Here is a 15,541-nt window from a genome sequence, read left to right on the forward strand (position 1 = left end):
CTAGGCCGAGTGGGTAAGTACACGGTGCAACCTCTATCAGCAGTTCCATTGTGATAGCCCTAAGGAAATAACAGAAGGATCAGCGTGTTTCCTGCACAGCTTCAATCCAGTCACTCTTTACAAGAAACTGACAAGAGATACAGGAAATCAGACAAGATATTGAACATTTTCTACTGAGGCGTCACCCACTTTGGAGGACGCCTAAATGTCATCTAAACAGTTGACATCATTTAGTCGTTGAATCTACATTTCAGATTTCACTGGCAAGAACTTTCAAGAGGATGCCACAGTTTCAAAGACGTCAACTAAAAAAAATTGTGGTTTCATTCTGTGACGAAACATTTTCAAAATATTCTGTTTCATAATCGTTGAATCTACATTTCACTTGCAAGAACTTCCAAAAGGATGCCATTCACCATCTCAATAAGCTGGAATGTTTAACCCAATTTCTTCTGACAAGATATGGCAAAACAAAAGCAAACAATTTTGTTGGAGATTCAGGACATGACAATATACTGAAGCATCATGGAAACCAAGGAACTCTTTTAATGACATTTCTGACAGAATACATCCATTGGATCACACTAGAATTGGGGACCCTGAGTTTTCTAATTTCCATCATGGTCTCACTGAACTTCCATGATTTCCATCTTTTTTCATACAGGAAAAAGAATACGGTATAAAGGATTTTCCACTTGGATGTTTGTTGCTAAATTCAAACTTGTTTGCCTCAAAGGGACAGCATCATTGGTTGGGCAGGCAGTTGTGTAGAGGGCAGGTCATTTGTTCAATTCCCATGAATGTTATTTCACTACATTCTAAACGGTGGCATCGGGATACTCTATTTGTTCAATTCCCATGAATGTTATTTCACTACATTCTAAACGGTGGCATCGGGATACTCTAATTGATGGGTAGACCAAACGTCATCCGGGTCTCCATGCAGTCAGGCCCTTGTGAATAAAGAAGCTTTTGACCCCTTTACCAGGAGGTAGATTGTTAAACCTCCAACCCAGAACATGAAACTTGTTTGCTGAAATTGTGTTTCAGATCTCACGAGTCTAAACTAACTTCAAGATATTAAAAACAACATGGTAGCTTGTTAAACCTCCAACCCAGAACATGAAACTTGTTTGCTGAAATTGTGTTTCAGATCTCACGAGTCTAAACTAACTTCAAGATATTAAAAACAACATGGTAGCTCTTTGGGCTAAGATCCCATCGGGATCCAAAAACATTCAAGTGGTATTCGGTATGTCACAAAGGTAAAAGTAGTAAAAATTAATGATTCTGTTGAAGGGGATCTTGGCAAAAATAACAGACTGATATGTAATGAAATAATACTTGAAATATCTAACCAATAAGCAGGAAAAGAAAAGTATGCATATCGACTTAATACTAGAGGATATCAGTCACCTAGCCATTCTTATAAGACAATTTTTGCTAGGTGTTATGGATGGAACTAGCCATTTCAACAACCATAGTCACAAAAGAATGTGAAATTGTAGTCATGCTTTGCATTCAGTACCTTATCTCACTGTAGATTATAACCTGTACTCATTAATACGCATCCATTTCGTTGACGACCACTTGTTTCCCTTAATCACAGGGCAACCACCTGTAATGTGCAAACAAAAATTCAAGTCAACACCCAAAGCCACTCAGTTTAAATGATCCCAAAAAAATGACATATTCTGACAATTATAGCCAATGAAACTGCTTAAGCAACGGACCCAAATTTCTTCACTTGCTCACAAATTCAGTCCATTAAGGGAGTGGTGAAGTTCTGGACAAGTAAATTGCAAGCAAAGGAACAAGGAATTTATACAGAACACCAAAATGGCAAAATGTAAAAATGACTCACTGTGCAAACTCAGTGGATCAAGTGTAGCATCAGGCTTCATGCTCCAGAAAAGCAATGCATCTCCTTTCTTTGGCCTGACTGAAAGTCCAGTTTTTCCACATTCAGATAACTCGTCCCAGTAGGGAATCAAACTGCTATTTACTTTTACAGAAGGAAAAACAGTCTCTCCACCTTCTTCAACGTCTGTGCTGTAATATTGAGAAAGAAACAAGTGCTATTATTCACACAATTATACAAACATCAAATAATAAACACATTTCAAATAGATGAACATCAATTCTCAATTTCATACAGGTACATAAGAACAGTCGCGATCCTTTGGCCACCATTCTTGGTGTTGAATTCATCGAGGAAGTAGTCAAAATGAGGTTCATATTTCTGTCCAACCTCGTAATGAAGAACTTGAAGCCCTTCTCCATGTTCTGAAAATAACAAACTTCACACCAATTAGTTGAGAAATAGGTGTAAGAGACGGGGGAAGGGAATTCTCATGAAAGGAAAATTTTGCCTTGAAAGAAAATTTTAAACCAATGTTATGGTTAACCATCAAAGCAATAAATCCCAAACTGAATGTCAAAAGAATAACATAAAAGTGCACACAAAGTCTATGCAGCAAAGATTGACTACACTAGATGCTCATTAAAGATGTGGGGCAACCATTTTAAGCATGCACAGCGCCATCACTGGCAGATAATATTTTATCTGATTAGGTTCCTCATTTTCATGGCACCCAATGCTTTTGCCTGAAGCAGGGTGATAGGCACCAGGCATGAGATTATGGATCGGGTCCCTGTGAGACTGATCCACTAGTGCTTGTAAATAAGGTCGATGTACCTAAGTTGGGGATTATCACAGGTATTGATTGTTTAGCCCTCTGGTGAGGGAGAACCCTAAGCAGCGATTAGGGCTGAGTGTGCATGTTTTTCTTGGGGTTTCTCTTGTAAGGGATTACCAAGTTAGCGGTGGCTACATCAGGGAGACTCTGTATTTCTGTAACCAGATGCTCATCATGGGAAACAGAAGTTATAAAGAAAGAAGAAGTATCCTACTTTAGAAATATTTGGCTCAGAATTACACACTTTGTTGAGGAGCACCGGCAATACATTTCCATCAAAAACGTCCCTCCTGGTTGTTGTCACGTGAATGGATACTCAAATCTGTGAATTCAACCAAAAATAAAGAAAGGAACTGCGTTGGTACCTGCTGTCTTTACTTTTGCCAGTTGCGCTGTCCACGACTGTTGATTTTCGCATGTGAGGCTTGGCGAGATTAACTAAGTAGTCACACTCATCGTCTGTCTGACAAACAGAAGCATGAAAAGAATAATTCATGAGCAATTAACCAATCAACAAATACCGACTTTTCATAGCCATCTAAACCGAAATAGAGAATAGACGCGAAAAGGGCACCGTCAAATCAAAGTCACAGATGCTATAAAATTGATGACCGAGCCTATAATAAGAAGAAAAGCACGACTTGTATCATCATATATCCGAAATATTCGATCTCACGCATACCGAACCGTGCAGTTGCAAAGCTTCAGGTTCTCCATGAAATACGCCCTAGCTGTGGTTGTATATCGTCTTCACATATATACAGAACCTCAAGGAGTAGACAGTTGGCACGCGGAATGGGATAAATATGAACTCGAACCAGATCAGAAAATGTTCGAGGGAAAAAAATGTTACATTTCCCACTGCATTGAACCAGAGAATGAACTGCCAGAAACGTGGATCACATGCCCAGATGAGCATGGCATCAAATGAAGGAAGGAAGCAAACCACGTTTTGACTATGACTCAAATTTGAGCAAACGAAAGTGAAAGTTTTTGGAGTTGCTACAAATGATTTTACAATTGATATTGCGATCATATTACCAGGAAATTGTGATAGATAAAGGCTCTGGGCTCCCACGATAACACCTCCGTCCACTGCTTCCTTTCATTCTCCAACTCACTCTCTCTGAGAAACCACAAAAAGAAACGCCAGAGATGAGAGAGAGAGAGAGAGAGGCATACTGTCGACTTTGGAGGTCGGTCTGAAACTTGAGGGAGGTAAGATCGTAGACGTCATGGGGAGTCTTAGGAGCGGCGGTGTTGAGGGAGAGGATTCCCAGAGAGAGGAGGACAAGCAGAGCCATGGAGAAGTGCAAAAGGAAAGCAAGCAGCATTTGCCCCGAATTCCACCTCCGAAACGACGACCCCATCTTGGAATGGGAATTCTTCCCCGCTCTCGCCATTCCGAACTCCTATCGCTGAACGATGACCAAATGACCAAATCGATCGCACAGATCTCGATCTGTTTAAAAGATGTGCCTTATGGATAAGGTGGATAATCTTCTTTAAGTTCTTATCTAAAGCTAATCCTTGATCTTAGGCAACATTAGAGGTTTTTACTATATATATTGTGTAGTCTGACAATAATAAATCAACTTCTTCCTCTTCTCTCGTTTTCCTCTTTTCCCTCTTGTTCTCTTCTTTCACAATCTCTAACATGGTATCAGAGCAGATGAGCAATGGCATATGCTGTCTTTGCAGAAATTTCCAATCTGACAGACCAAGGAATCGTCACAGGCCAGAGGTAATCCCAGCCATCATCACAGGCCAGAGCGTTGTCTACTTCGATGATCATTCCCCTTCATAGTGCCCAAAGGGCATCCTTGGGTCGTTCGACTGGAACCAACGCCTGAGTGGGCAAGAATCGAGGAAACTTGGGCATCCTTCTTCCTGTGCGACTGAACAGGGGCAAAACCAGACTTCCGCCCTCCGATCATCTGCTTGCCGCTGTTTCCACTAGAGTTCATTCGCCATGAAATTGCTCAAGCAATGTCTCCGGTGAGTGGCGGTTTCAACAGACATGAGCTCGACCTGTGTGGTGGTCGGTACCCGCCGAAATAGCCCGATTTCTGGCCTCCTGTCCTGTTATTGCCTGTTTGGGCGTTGGTAGCTTCGTCAATCGCTAGCGACAATTCCAGCGATCGACGGCGTTCTTGGCGCACAGACTGGCACTCCAGCCTAAGGCGACCGTGCTGGATCCTGAGCCGGCCGGAATTGAAGTTTCTTCTGGCGGTTCCTGTTTTGCTGCAGGCCTCCTATTGCAGCGCCTTCTAGTGGAGAGTCCTGTTCCACTTCTCGATCAGAAAAACATCTTGTTCTAGAATTCTTTCTTCTGAACAGGGAAGTGATGTTCTGGTTTCTATTCTGCAACACTCGGTGACGTCCGAGTTTCTCCGGCTTGAGGTGCAGGCGACCCGCGTTGCTGCTGCTGCATCGCTGTTGTTGTGGCAACGATAGCTGCGACTGCAGAGAACCTCACAGGTTTGGGGAAGATGGCAGAAAGGGGAGAGGTCATTCTAAAGGAACGCAATGATGACGACATTAGTACAGGAAGCCCATATTATGTTCATCATTCTGATGGACCAGGTACCATTTAGTCTCTAATGTCTTGACAGGAGATAACTATATGATGTGGAGGAAGGCCATGACAATGGCCCTTTCTGCCAAAAACAAGTTAGGATTTGTCGACGGATCCATCGCCAAGCCTAACAGCCCTATCTTCCTCAAAATTACATGGGAAAGATGCAACAACTTGGTTCAATCTTGGATTTTAAACTCCATCCATAAAGATATCTTGGCTAGTGTAATTCATGCCAAGACTGCTGCCCAAATTTGGAGTGATCTTGAGGCTCGATTTTCTCAAGCCAATGGCCCACGCATTTACCAAATACAATTTCAGATAATGAATTGCAAGCAAAATCAATCGTCTATTGCAGCTCATTACACAAGAATGAAGGGATTATGGGATGAGTTAGCCCTCTATGCTAATATCCCTGATTGTTCGTGTGGTACCATGAAGGCTATTGAGAATCTTCACCAACAAGATCAACTTATGCAGTTCTTGATGGGCCTTAATGATAGCTATGCAGCCATTAAAAGCCAACTCTTGTTGATGGATCCGCTTCCTACTATAGCCAAAGCTTATTCTCTTCTTATTCAGGAGGAGAAACAAAGGGATGTGAATATGGTACATGCTCAGGAAAAGGTCTCTATTCTTACAACGCAGCCTTCACCACAAATGTATGAAAGAAACAAAAACAGTCAGACCAAGGAGAGAGGAAGACCACGTATGAAATGCGAACATTGTGGTAAAATTGGATACATCAAAGCTAAGTGTTACTTTCTTGTTGGTTTCCCTAACAGGTCTGGTTCTTCTAATGCATTGACAAAGCCAAAGGCTAACGCTGCCCTAGGAACTGCATCCACCGATCAACCCAATGAGCAACTATTCAAAAAATTCCTTGACTTCATGGAGAACTCTAATCAAGGTACCATTGAACCCAGAGCTAACCTCTCAGGTAAATACTCCTCACCCATTTCATGCCTTAAACAATCATGGATCCTTGACACCGGTGCAACCCACCATATCACTAACGTTATCTGCAACCTTTATGAACTCATCCCCACCAGTCACCCTCCTATCAGTCTACCAAATAGGTCCAAAGTCAATGTCACCCATATAGGTGACATTCATTTGAGCCCTAAGATAACACTGAAAAATGTTCTTTATGTTCCTACCTTTGCATTCAACTTGATATCTATTCCTAAACTCTGTAGTGATTTAAGATGTGATGCAACATTTAGTGAGAACTCTTGTGTGGTGCAGGACCGTCACTCGACGACTATGATTGGAATGGGTAGATTACAGAATGGATTGTATGTCCTAGATGAAACAAATCTCAGCATAAACTTAGCTACCACCAAATCTGCTCCATGGCATCTTCGGCTCGGGCATGCTTCTGATTCCAAACTTTCTATTTTATCTCGTTTGAACCTTATTGACACTTGTAGATCTGTTGATACATGTGATATTTGCCTTGTTGCTAAGAACACTAGACTTCATTTTCCCAACAGTACTATTTCAACACATGCTCCTTTTGACTTAATTCATTGTGATGTGTGGGGAAGTTATCACACGCCTTCATTGACTGGTGCACATTATTTTCTAACTATAGTTGATGATTTTTCCCGATCGACATGGATTTATCTTATGAGATATAAATCTGAAGTTTTTGGAGTCATTAAAAATTTTGTCGCACTTATTGAAAACCAGTTTCGAACTAGAATCAAAATTCTTAGAAGTGACAATGGAACTGAATTCTTTTCACAAGAGATGAATAACTTTTTTCATGAAAAAGGCATTGATCGTCAACATAGTTGTGTTGCGACTCCTCAACAAAATGGTGTGGTCGAACGCAAGCATCGAGACCTCTTAAACATGGCACGAGCATTGATTTTTCAAGCTAAACTACCCATAAAATGTTGGGGAGAATGTGTCACCACTGCTGCTTACATTATCAATAGGTTACCATCCAGTGCATTAAATAATAAAACTCCATATGAAGTTTTATACAAACGCACACCAAACTACAAACATATGCGTGTTTTTGGATGTCTATGTTATGCCTACAATATTCATAAAGATCACAAGTTTGACTTAAGGGGAAGGCGATGCATATTTCTTGGATATCCATATGGTCAATCAGCTTACAAGGTTTATGATCTTGAAAGTGGATCGTTGTTCACCAGTAGAGACATCAGATTTTGTGAGAATCATTTTCCATATAAAAATGAAGTGCAGACTGGGGACAATGAACAAGTGGTTCTTCCTTTACCATTCAATGATTATGTCTCAGGAGAACATGAGTTTCTTTCAAGCCCAAGCAAACCTCTTAACAATATTCCATCAAATCTAGATGATGAGACCAACCCAGATCTCATTCCTCAATCCATTGAACCTACTCATAATGATTCAATCCAGCTTCGCAGATCTATGCGACCTAGGCATATACCAACTCATCTCAAGGACTACAAATGTTTCTCAATCTTGCCCAGTTTCAACCATTTGTTGAAGAGTGAAGGGACAAGCCCCACAAAAGGTACTCGTTACCCGATTGCACAATGTCTTGATATCACTAACTTCAATTCCAACTACAAGTGTTTCATGTCTACCCTCCTTGAGCAATGTGAACCTTCATCCTTTGCCCAAGCCATGCAGGACCTTAGATGGCGTGATGCTATGAAGGCTAAAATTGATGCATTAGAAGTCAACCATACCTGGACTGTGACAAAACTTTCTCCTGGCAAAGTTCCCATAGGCTGCAAATGGGTATTCAAAATCAAATACCAATCTGATGGCTCTATCGAACGATACAAGGCCCGCTTAGTCGCAAAAGGGTATACACAAACAGAAGGAATTGATTACAATGAGACTTTTGCTCCAGTCGCCAAGATCTCTACTATTCGATGTCTTTTGACTATTGCCGCTATTCAAAAGTGGCACTTGTTTCAAGTTGATGTTAATAACGCCTTCTTACATGGTGATCTAGAAGAAGAAGTTTATATGCAATTGCCTCCTGGATTTAGTCGACAAGGGGAGGAAGGAATGACATGTCGCCTCAACAAGTCTATATATGGGCTTAAACAGTCTTCTCGAAATTGGTTTTCCAAACTTGCTACATTTCTCAAAGACATGGGCTATATTCAATCCAAGGCAGATTACTCATTATTTTCCAAGATCGGCACTAGAGGACGAACATTTGTTGCAGTGTATGTCGATGACATCATCATTGCAGGGGATGATTTGAATGCAATCAATTCCCTAAAGCACATGATGAATGAAAGATTCAAGCTGAAAGATTTAGGCAGACTCAGATATATTCTTGGCATAGAATTAGCTACTTCAAATGATGGTATCTTCTTATCTCAAAAGAAATATCTTCTCAACATACTCCATGAGACAGGGTACATGGAAGCAAAACCATGTGAGACACCTATGGAACAACACATAAAGCTTGACAATGAAAAGGGAGACATCCTCAAAGATCCAAATCATTATAGAAAAGTGATTGGGAAACTAATATATCTGACCTTAACAAGGCCAGACATTGTTCACACAGTCCACATCTTGAGCCAATTTATGAGTCAACCACGAGTGCCGCATAAAGAAGCCATGAACCGTTTATTGAAATATCTGAAGGGAACTGTTGGATATGGAGTTATGTTGTCATCAAAGGGGCCGATTCACCTCAAAGCATATTGTGATTCAGATTGGGCTTCATGTCCAATGACACGAAGATCTACAAGTGGATATTGCACCATGATTGGGAATAGTCCTATCACTTGGAAAACCAAGAAGCAAACAACAGTCTCTAGATCATCTGCAGAGGCAGAATACAGGTCTATGGCTCTTGTCACATGTGAGCTTATTTGGCTAAAGGCTTTACTCAAAGATCTCGGGATCGTCCACAAAGAGCCCATGACGTTATTCTGTGACAACCAAGCTGCAATGCATATTGCAGCCAATCCAGTGTTTCATGAGAGAACAAAACACATCGAAATAGATTGTCATGTGGTGAGAGATAAGATTCAGAATGGAGACATCCAAACTCAATTTGTTCCCACAACTAAACAAGTTGCAGACATGTTTACCAAGCCCTTGGGACGAGAAGCATTCCACAGTCTGAGAAGCAAGTTGGCGCTTGGCAATCCGGGAGCGTCAACTTGAAGGGGAGTGTTGAAAAGATGTGCCTTATCTAGATAAGGCGGATAAGGTGGATCAATCTTCTTAAGATCTTATCTAAAGCTAATCCTTGATCTTAGGCAACATTAGAGGTTTTTATGTATATCACCAAAATCAAAGACTATATATATTGTGTAGTCGACAATGAATAAATCAATTTCTTCCTCTTCTCTCGTTTTCCTCTTTTCCCTCTTGTTCTCTTCTTTCACAATCTCTAACACGATCCCCACGTTGGGACTTCCCCCTTTTCCCTCGTTCTATGATTCTATCTTCGTCTTCTTCCGATCTCCGGAGCCAGAAACATAGACGGAGTACGAGACCGGAGAGAGAGAAAGAAAAGAACTGTCGTTTCTTTCTTGTCTGGGGCCCCAAAACTTTGGTTGGGTAGCGTTTGACGCATTGGAAATGTAATATTCAACCGGAAAATTAATTCAAATTTTAAAAAAAAATTCCTTCCCATCAAACAAGGGAAGGGAAAAATAGCCGTTGAACCCATTTCCGGCTATTTTTTTCCAGAAACTTTTTTCCGCCGGAGAGCCGGAAAAAAATTTCTTGAAATATTTTTCTGCCCGTTGGGCTTCTCCGCGCGTCTCTCTCCTCGTCTTCCTCTTCTCATCCTTCGCAGCTGCCTCACCCTGCTCATCCTCCGCACCTGCCTCACCCTGCTCATCCTTCGCACCTGCCTTACCCTGCTACTTCCTCAACCCCCACCGCACCATCAACACCATTGTCCTCCGCAGCTGCCTCACCCTCTCACTCTCTCACTGGAAACCCTCGTTCGAAACCCTTGCGTCTTTTTTTCACCCAACCTGCCTTCATGAAGCCTTTCCCCTTCTCTCCCTGCTGCTACCTCAGATGCATCCGTCCCCAACACAGCGTTCTTCCTCCTGCACAGCCTTCAGACCAGTGGCTTGATTTGGGCATCTCCTCAGCAGCGCAGTGTATAACAGGGGTGAAAGGTATGTCTCTCTCTCAATCTCTTCCTCTGTCGTTTTCTCACCGTCCATTGCAGCCTATGTTTATGCATTCCTTTGTAGGTTTTGAAGTGTGAATCTCCTGATCAATTGTTGATGCATCCTGGAATCCTGTTACAATTGATAGGAGAACGATATTTTGGTTCTAATTTTGAAAAACCCTTTCATGACAGTTCATGATATTTGTTTTCCTCATTCCCCTATTTACTGTTAGTTGTTTCCCCTTATACTGTTAGTTGTTTCCCTTTTATGCTTGCTTGTAGTCATTCCCAATTGGACCAGACACCAAGTATGATATATCTTAACCCATCCCATTATTCCCATAGCCAGGTTCCACTCAGGCCTTAGAAAAGTTACAGAGCGGCATTTGGTTGTTTTAGATCAATTCTCTCACACACACTCTCTATCTCCCCTTGTTCCTGTCATCCTATTTTGGGTTTTTCGGTCCAAACGTGAGCTTCTATGAACTTTCATTTTTCAAATGGGGAGTTTTTAAGGGGAAATGGTATTCCTAAGGAAACCTTTTAGGAGCCCTCCCTGTGTCCCTCTGACCACCATTATGGTGGAGTCTCCAGCGAAACTGACGATAAGCTCCCCTATTTTGAGGCAGTAACCGGCAACCAAAGATGCAGGATTCTGTGGAGTATATAAGTTTTTCAAGACTGATTAAAATCTTTACTGTAGATTGTTCTTAAGTCCTCTGACATTTATAGGGTGTTAGAGTCCATCCTACTTGAAGAGCAGACATCCCGAGATGTGGAATTGTAGGCCCAAATTGTTGAGCTCGTCTGTGATGCCAATTTAACATTTTCACCCAAAACTGACCCCAACTCTCTGTTTGACAGGTCTCAACACATCCCATACCTTTCATGGTTCACCTCTTAAGAAGGCTATGAACCTGGAAATTTATAGTGTGAGATATATATATATGAGCTTCTCTGAAAATTTTAAATTTGGGTCTATTTTCAGGTTCTTTCTCATATATGTGTGTGTATGTTTGTGTGAGTGAGAGAAGGAGAGAGTTAACGTAAGCAGCTAAGTCTGCTGCACGGTGATAAGCATGAGGCATGTTTGGACCTTACCTGCTATACTCCCCAAATAGGTGAATGTTTGTTCCAGTGACATACTGAAATATGAAAAAGGAACAAGTTGTTGGCTCACCTCTTGCAGACAATTATTCCGGTTATTGCAGTAACTTTATGGCAGTAACTTATTACGGTGCAGCAGACTTAGCTGAAAATAGACCCAAATGGAACAAACATTGAAAACAACTTATTCTAATTTTTAGTATATAAATTCTCCTAACGTTCAGAGAAGGAAGGAGACCCTTATCAATATGTGTGTCGTAAGGGCTAGGATGTTGCAGGATCAATTCAATGTGAGCATGAATCATGTTATTGTTGTTTTATGTGTCTACGTTTGTGCTTGTTACTGTTGTTTTATGTGATACATCAATCTTTCTCTTTCTATAAAATCTAGAAATATGTTTCTTATATCAAACTAAGAAATATATTTCTGGAAATATGTTTCTTTATCATCAAACACAGAAATATATTTCCATCACACACACACCAAAATGAGAATCAGAAAGATTTTTCTCATTCCATTTTTTCAGGAAATATATTTCCAGAAATATATTTCCAATTCCATATTTCCAGGTCATCAAACACCTAGCATAGTTTGTACTTCGTAAAAATAGTGTACAGCAACCACGGGGATTTGAAACCAGACCCTTTTTTGCACGAGCCGCCTTGCAAGCTCGCTTGTGTTGTCCTTTCCGATAATAAATTAGATTTGATTGCGAGCAAATAGTAAATGCTACCATTTTCCCCATTTACGTTGGTTTGGAAAATTTTGGAAGAAGATACAAGTCCCCTTTCTCTTCACAATAAACAATCATCTGGATTCTGGAAATAGCACAACTCCCAAAAAGACAGAGAAATGGGGAACAAGCAGGTTGGACTCAGGTGAGATTCGGGACTGATTGAGCCCGACTTATCCCACTTTGGACTCCAAATTATTTTGCTTAACCTGGATCCTACTAGCATTCCATCCATTTTACTTATGATAAGTTTCAGAATTCAGCAATGTTTGGATTTAATTCAAGTTCAAATGCAGATTCTATACAGAATCTACATTCAAATTATTAGTCGAATTCCATTTCATCACCAAATCCAAATTCAAGCTGACAATCAAATAGACAAAACACATCAACATCCCTAGAAAGAAGCTTAACTGTTGTAAGGATGTTGAATGGATCAGATGTATTCTCGGCCAAGAATGGACAATATTATATTCTCAGGATTGAACATGTACACAGATGCCCAAAAGTTAGAAGTCAAAAGGGTTAGGCGGGTTTAGAGAGTGGACCTCATTTTATGACTATGCAATAAGAGAAAAAAAAAAGGCTTTGAAATTCCGGAGATATTACTGCTGACGCCGTCTGCAGCTTCTCTTGTATGAACATCCATCCGAAGCTTTTGACCTTTAATGGAATCTGCCTACAATCCGCAGGTCTGAATGGCTATGGTTAATGGGTTCTAACCCTTTTATGGGAAGTTTACTATATGAAGAGAAACCACTTCTAGCTTTCAAATGCTCCAAAGTTGTTGCTGTTGTAGAATCCGGCTGGTCCTCCTAGCTCTGTGTAAGAAGGATGTCTGCGGCTCTGCGCTTCATCTGTTGAAGAACGTTCGGTGGTGTTTTAAGAAGTTTGAATATCTGTGAATTCAGAATTTCCGGCATTAAACTTTCGTTCTGATCGTTTGGAGCAATTGGGTTTTTCGAAATAAGGTGTTTCATAATGATTTGCCAGTCATGAGTAGATATGGCGTGACCAATATGGTGATACTGTAAGAAATCTATGTAACTTTACATCCTGGTCAGAGCCAGCAATGGCCGATGCAGGCATTGGTTCAAATCCTGTGCAGAAGGCCAGGAGAGTCTGGTCCGTGGACGATTCTTAAGAGATTTTACTTGCCTTGCCGTTCATATGCTATGCTACTTCCATTGAGGAATTGTCCAATGGTATCATAAGGGGAAAGATTAGCATACTGCTGTTAATAAGATCTGAATGTTTACTTGTTTGTTTTGTTTATTCTTTTCTATCCTTTCTTTCATGGTGGCCATCTTTTGGACTGAAACTTCTGACCTTATAAGAGACAAGAATTCTTCACCGAAGGGAATCAAGCATGTATGCCCAGAATAACACTTGCCCACTCCAGTATTCTTCACAGCAGAAAAAGTATTTTCTTCAGGCAATGAGATATTCGAAGCACCATTATGACTGTATAGTTGGCTGGTTGGAGAAGCAAACTTGAAATATTGGAGACAAACGACGATGGAAAAGCAGAAGAAAGTGGATTCGTTGATGCCCTTTTTCTAAAAGAAGCAATTGAAATTTATGCATCTCCACTTCCATTGGCAGTTCTTTTAACCCCCCATCGTCCTTCTTATCTACAAACTACCAAAAATGTAAATCTGTTAGGTAAAAGTTATTAAATATTCATTAATATCAGCAAAGCCATATCTGTACTCTCATCTGGAGTCCCTAAATTGCCTTGGGCTTCAATGCGCGACATTATGAACTGTGAACATGTTCAAACAAAGTTGGCATTGCAGTTTCCATTATGAAACCACAGGTCCGTGCTCTCATATGGCATCTTGTTGTTATTATGAGAAAAACTAAGAAGTTCTGTTCAAAACAAATGAATTTTAGCAACTGGTTCTCCCAAACATGGGAAGAAACTGAGGAGATCACAACAGACGAGTCTTTACTGTCTGCAGCAGCGCCTCGGTAGTAGAATTCCTTTAATACAATGAGCTGCCCCATGTGACTGACTGCTAAGGGGAGTCTACCTAACCCAACCAAACCCCACATTCTCCTGTCTCAGACCCAAGTCACTGGGTCTTATTATTCCAGCATCATGGGGTCCATTAAATTTTCATCATCTGTGCAAGTGGCAGACCAGCTTCAAAGGCATGTAAAGTTTGTCTGTATCATATTATAGATGATTTCAGCAAGAATCGGATTAATCAGGCGTGTGAAAAGATAGCTCGAGCCTCATTCAAAACTCGAGTTATAAGTTTACACGAACTCAATTCGATTAAATTCGACTAGCGATTCTCAAACCCTCGATTGAAGGATATCAAATTTCAGCAATCTGAAGCCCGTTGAAGTTTTCAAGACCTTTTCTTTTTTGTCATTTTATATTTTGTTTCAAATGAGATTATTCCTCCTTGCACTGGTAGCAATAGCTCTGACACGATCGACTGAATTGATTTTGAGCTAACTTTGCAAAGCTTAGCTCGATCGTGACTCTGAACTTGAACTCGACTCGGTTCATGTTTAGGCCTAATTTTGATAAGCCAATGGCTTTCACGTAGACAGTGGAGTAAGATTTGTATCGGCAAGGAGATCAGTTGCGATGCAAAAGCAAAAAACGAGCCATTCTACAATGAGATTCAAGAAAAATAATGAGGTCATAACTGTGAGGCACTGAGGCGACTACTCCAACCAGATCCAACGAGCCAATGTATAGACTTGTATGAGAAAAGTGAATACTTGCTGACATAGATTAAGATGATTAAGACTCTGAATTAAGTCTTAGTGTTGTCATTCTACAACCTTAGCTTTTTCAGAGTTTTGTGCTCTTAATTAAAGTTGGAAGTTGATCTTGAAAAGGGTTGGTAGAATGAATGGGATCGGGTAGGAGCTGGCAAACTATTAGTCACCATTTTGAAAGTGACAACTTACTGCAAACGACCAACGTGCAAGTTGAAGCATGGTGGAAGCGGAACTTCTAGGCACCAAAGCAATCCTTGAAAGATAAAGAGTTGGGTGGAGACTTTGGCCTTTTTGATGGAGTGGATCAAACTCCACTAACCCGAAATTAAGTTGGTGGTTGAAATTGGCTTGAAGTTTTCAAGGAAAGGAGCAGGCCCATTAAGTGGCCTCTAAAGGTCCACCAACTAGACACTAGGTACGACCCAGTCCACTCATGAATTAAAATCAATTCTTGAACTGAACCGTTGCCGATTCCGTGAATCAATCGACTCAAATCACAGACACTTGAATGAGATGTGAATCGGCAAAAAAAAATTAAGAAAAGCATTTTTTGAGAAAA

The 15,541-nt window shown here is 40.8% G+C and overlaps 1 protein-coding gene and 1 pseudogene across 1 annotated transcript in view; one reads left to right on the top strand and one right to left on the bottom strand.

Annotated features, from left to right (window-relative positions):
• LOC116264425 (methylthioribose-1-phosphate isomerase-like) overlaps nucleotides 1-15,541 on the top strand; it is a 68,874-nt gene that overhangs the window by 13,890 nt on the left and 39,443 nt on the right. The gene's annotated exons all lie outside the window — the stretch shown is intronic.
• Nucleotides 161-4,312, bottom strand: LOC116264480 (probable prolyl 4-hydroxylase 3; annotated as a pseudogene).

This window comes from Nymphaea colorata, chromosome 11 (genome assembly GCF_008831285.2).
Source record: "Nymphaea colorata isolate Beijing-Zhang1983 chromosome 11, ASM883128v2, whole genome shotgun sequence".
In the NCBI taxonomy this organism is placed as follows: Eukaryota; Viridiplantae; Streptophyta; class Magnoliopsida; order Nymphaeales; family Nymphaeaceae; genus Nymphaea; species Nymphaea colorata.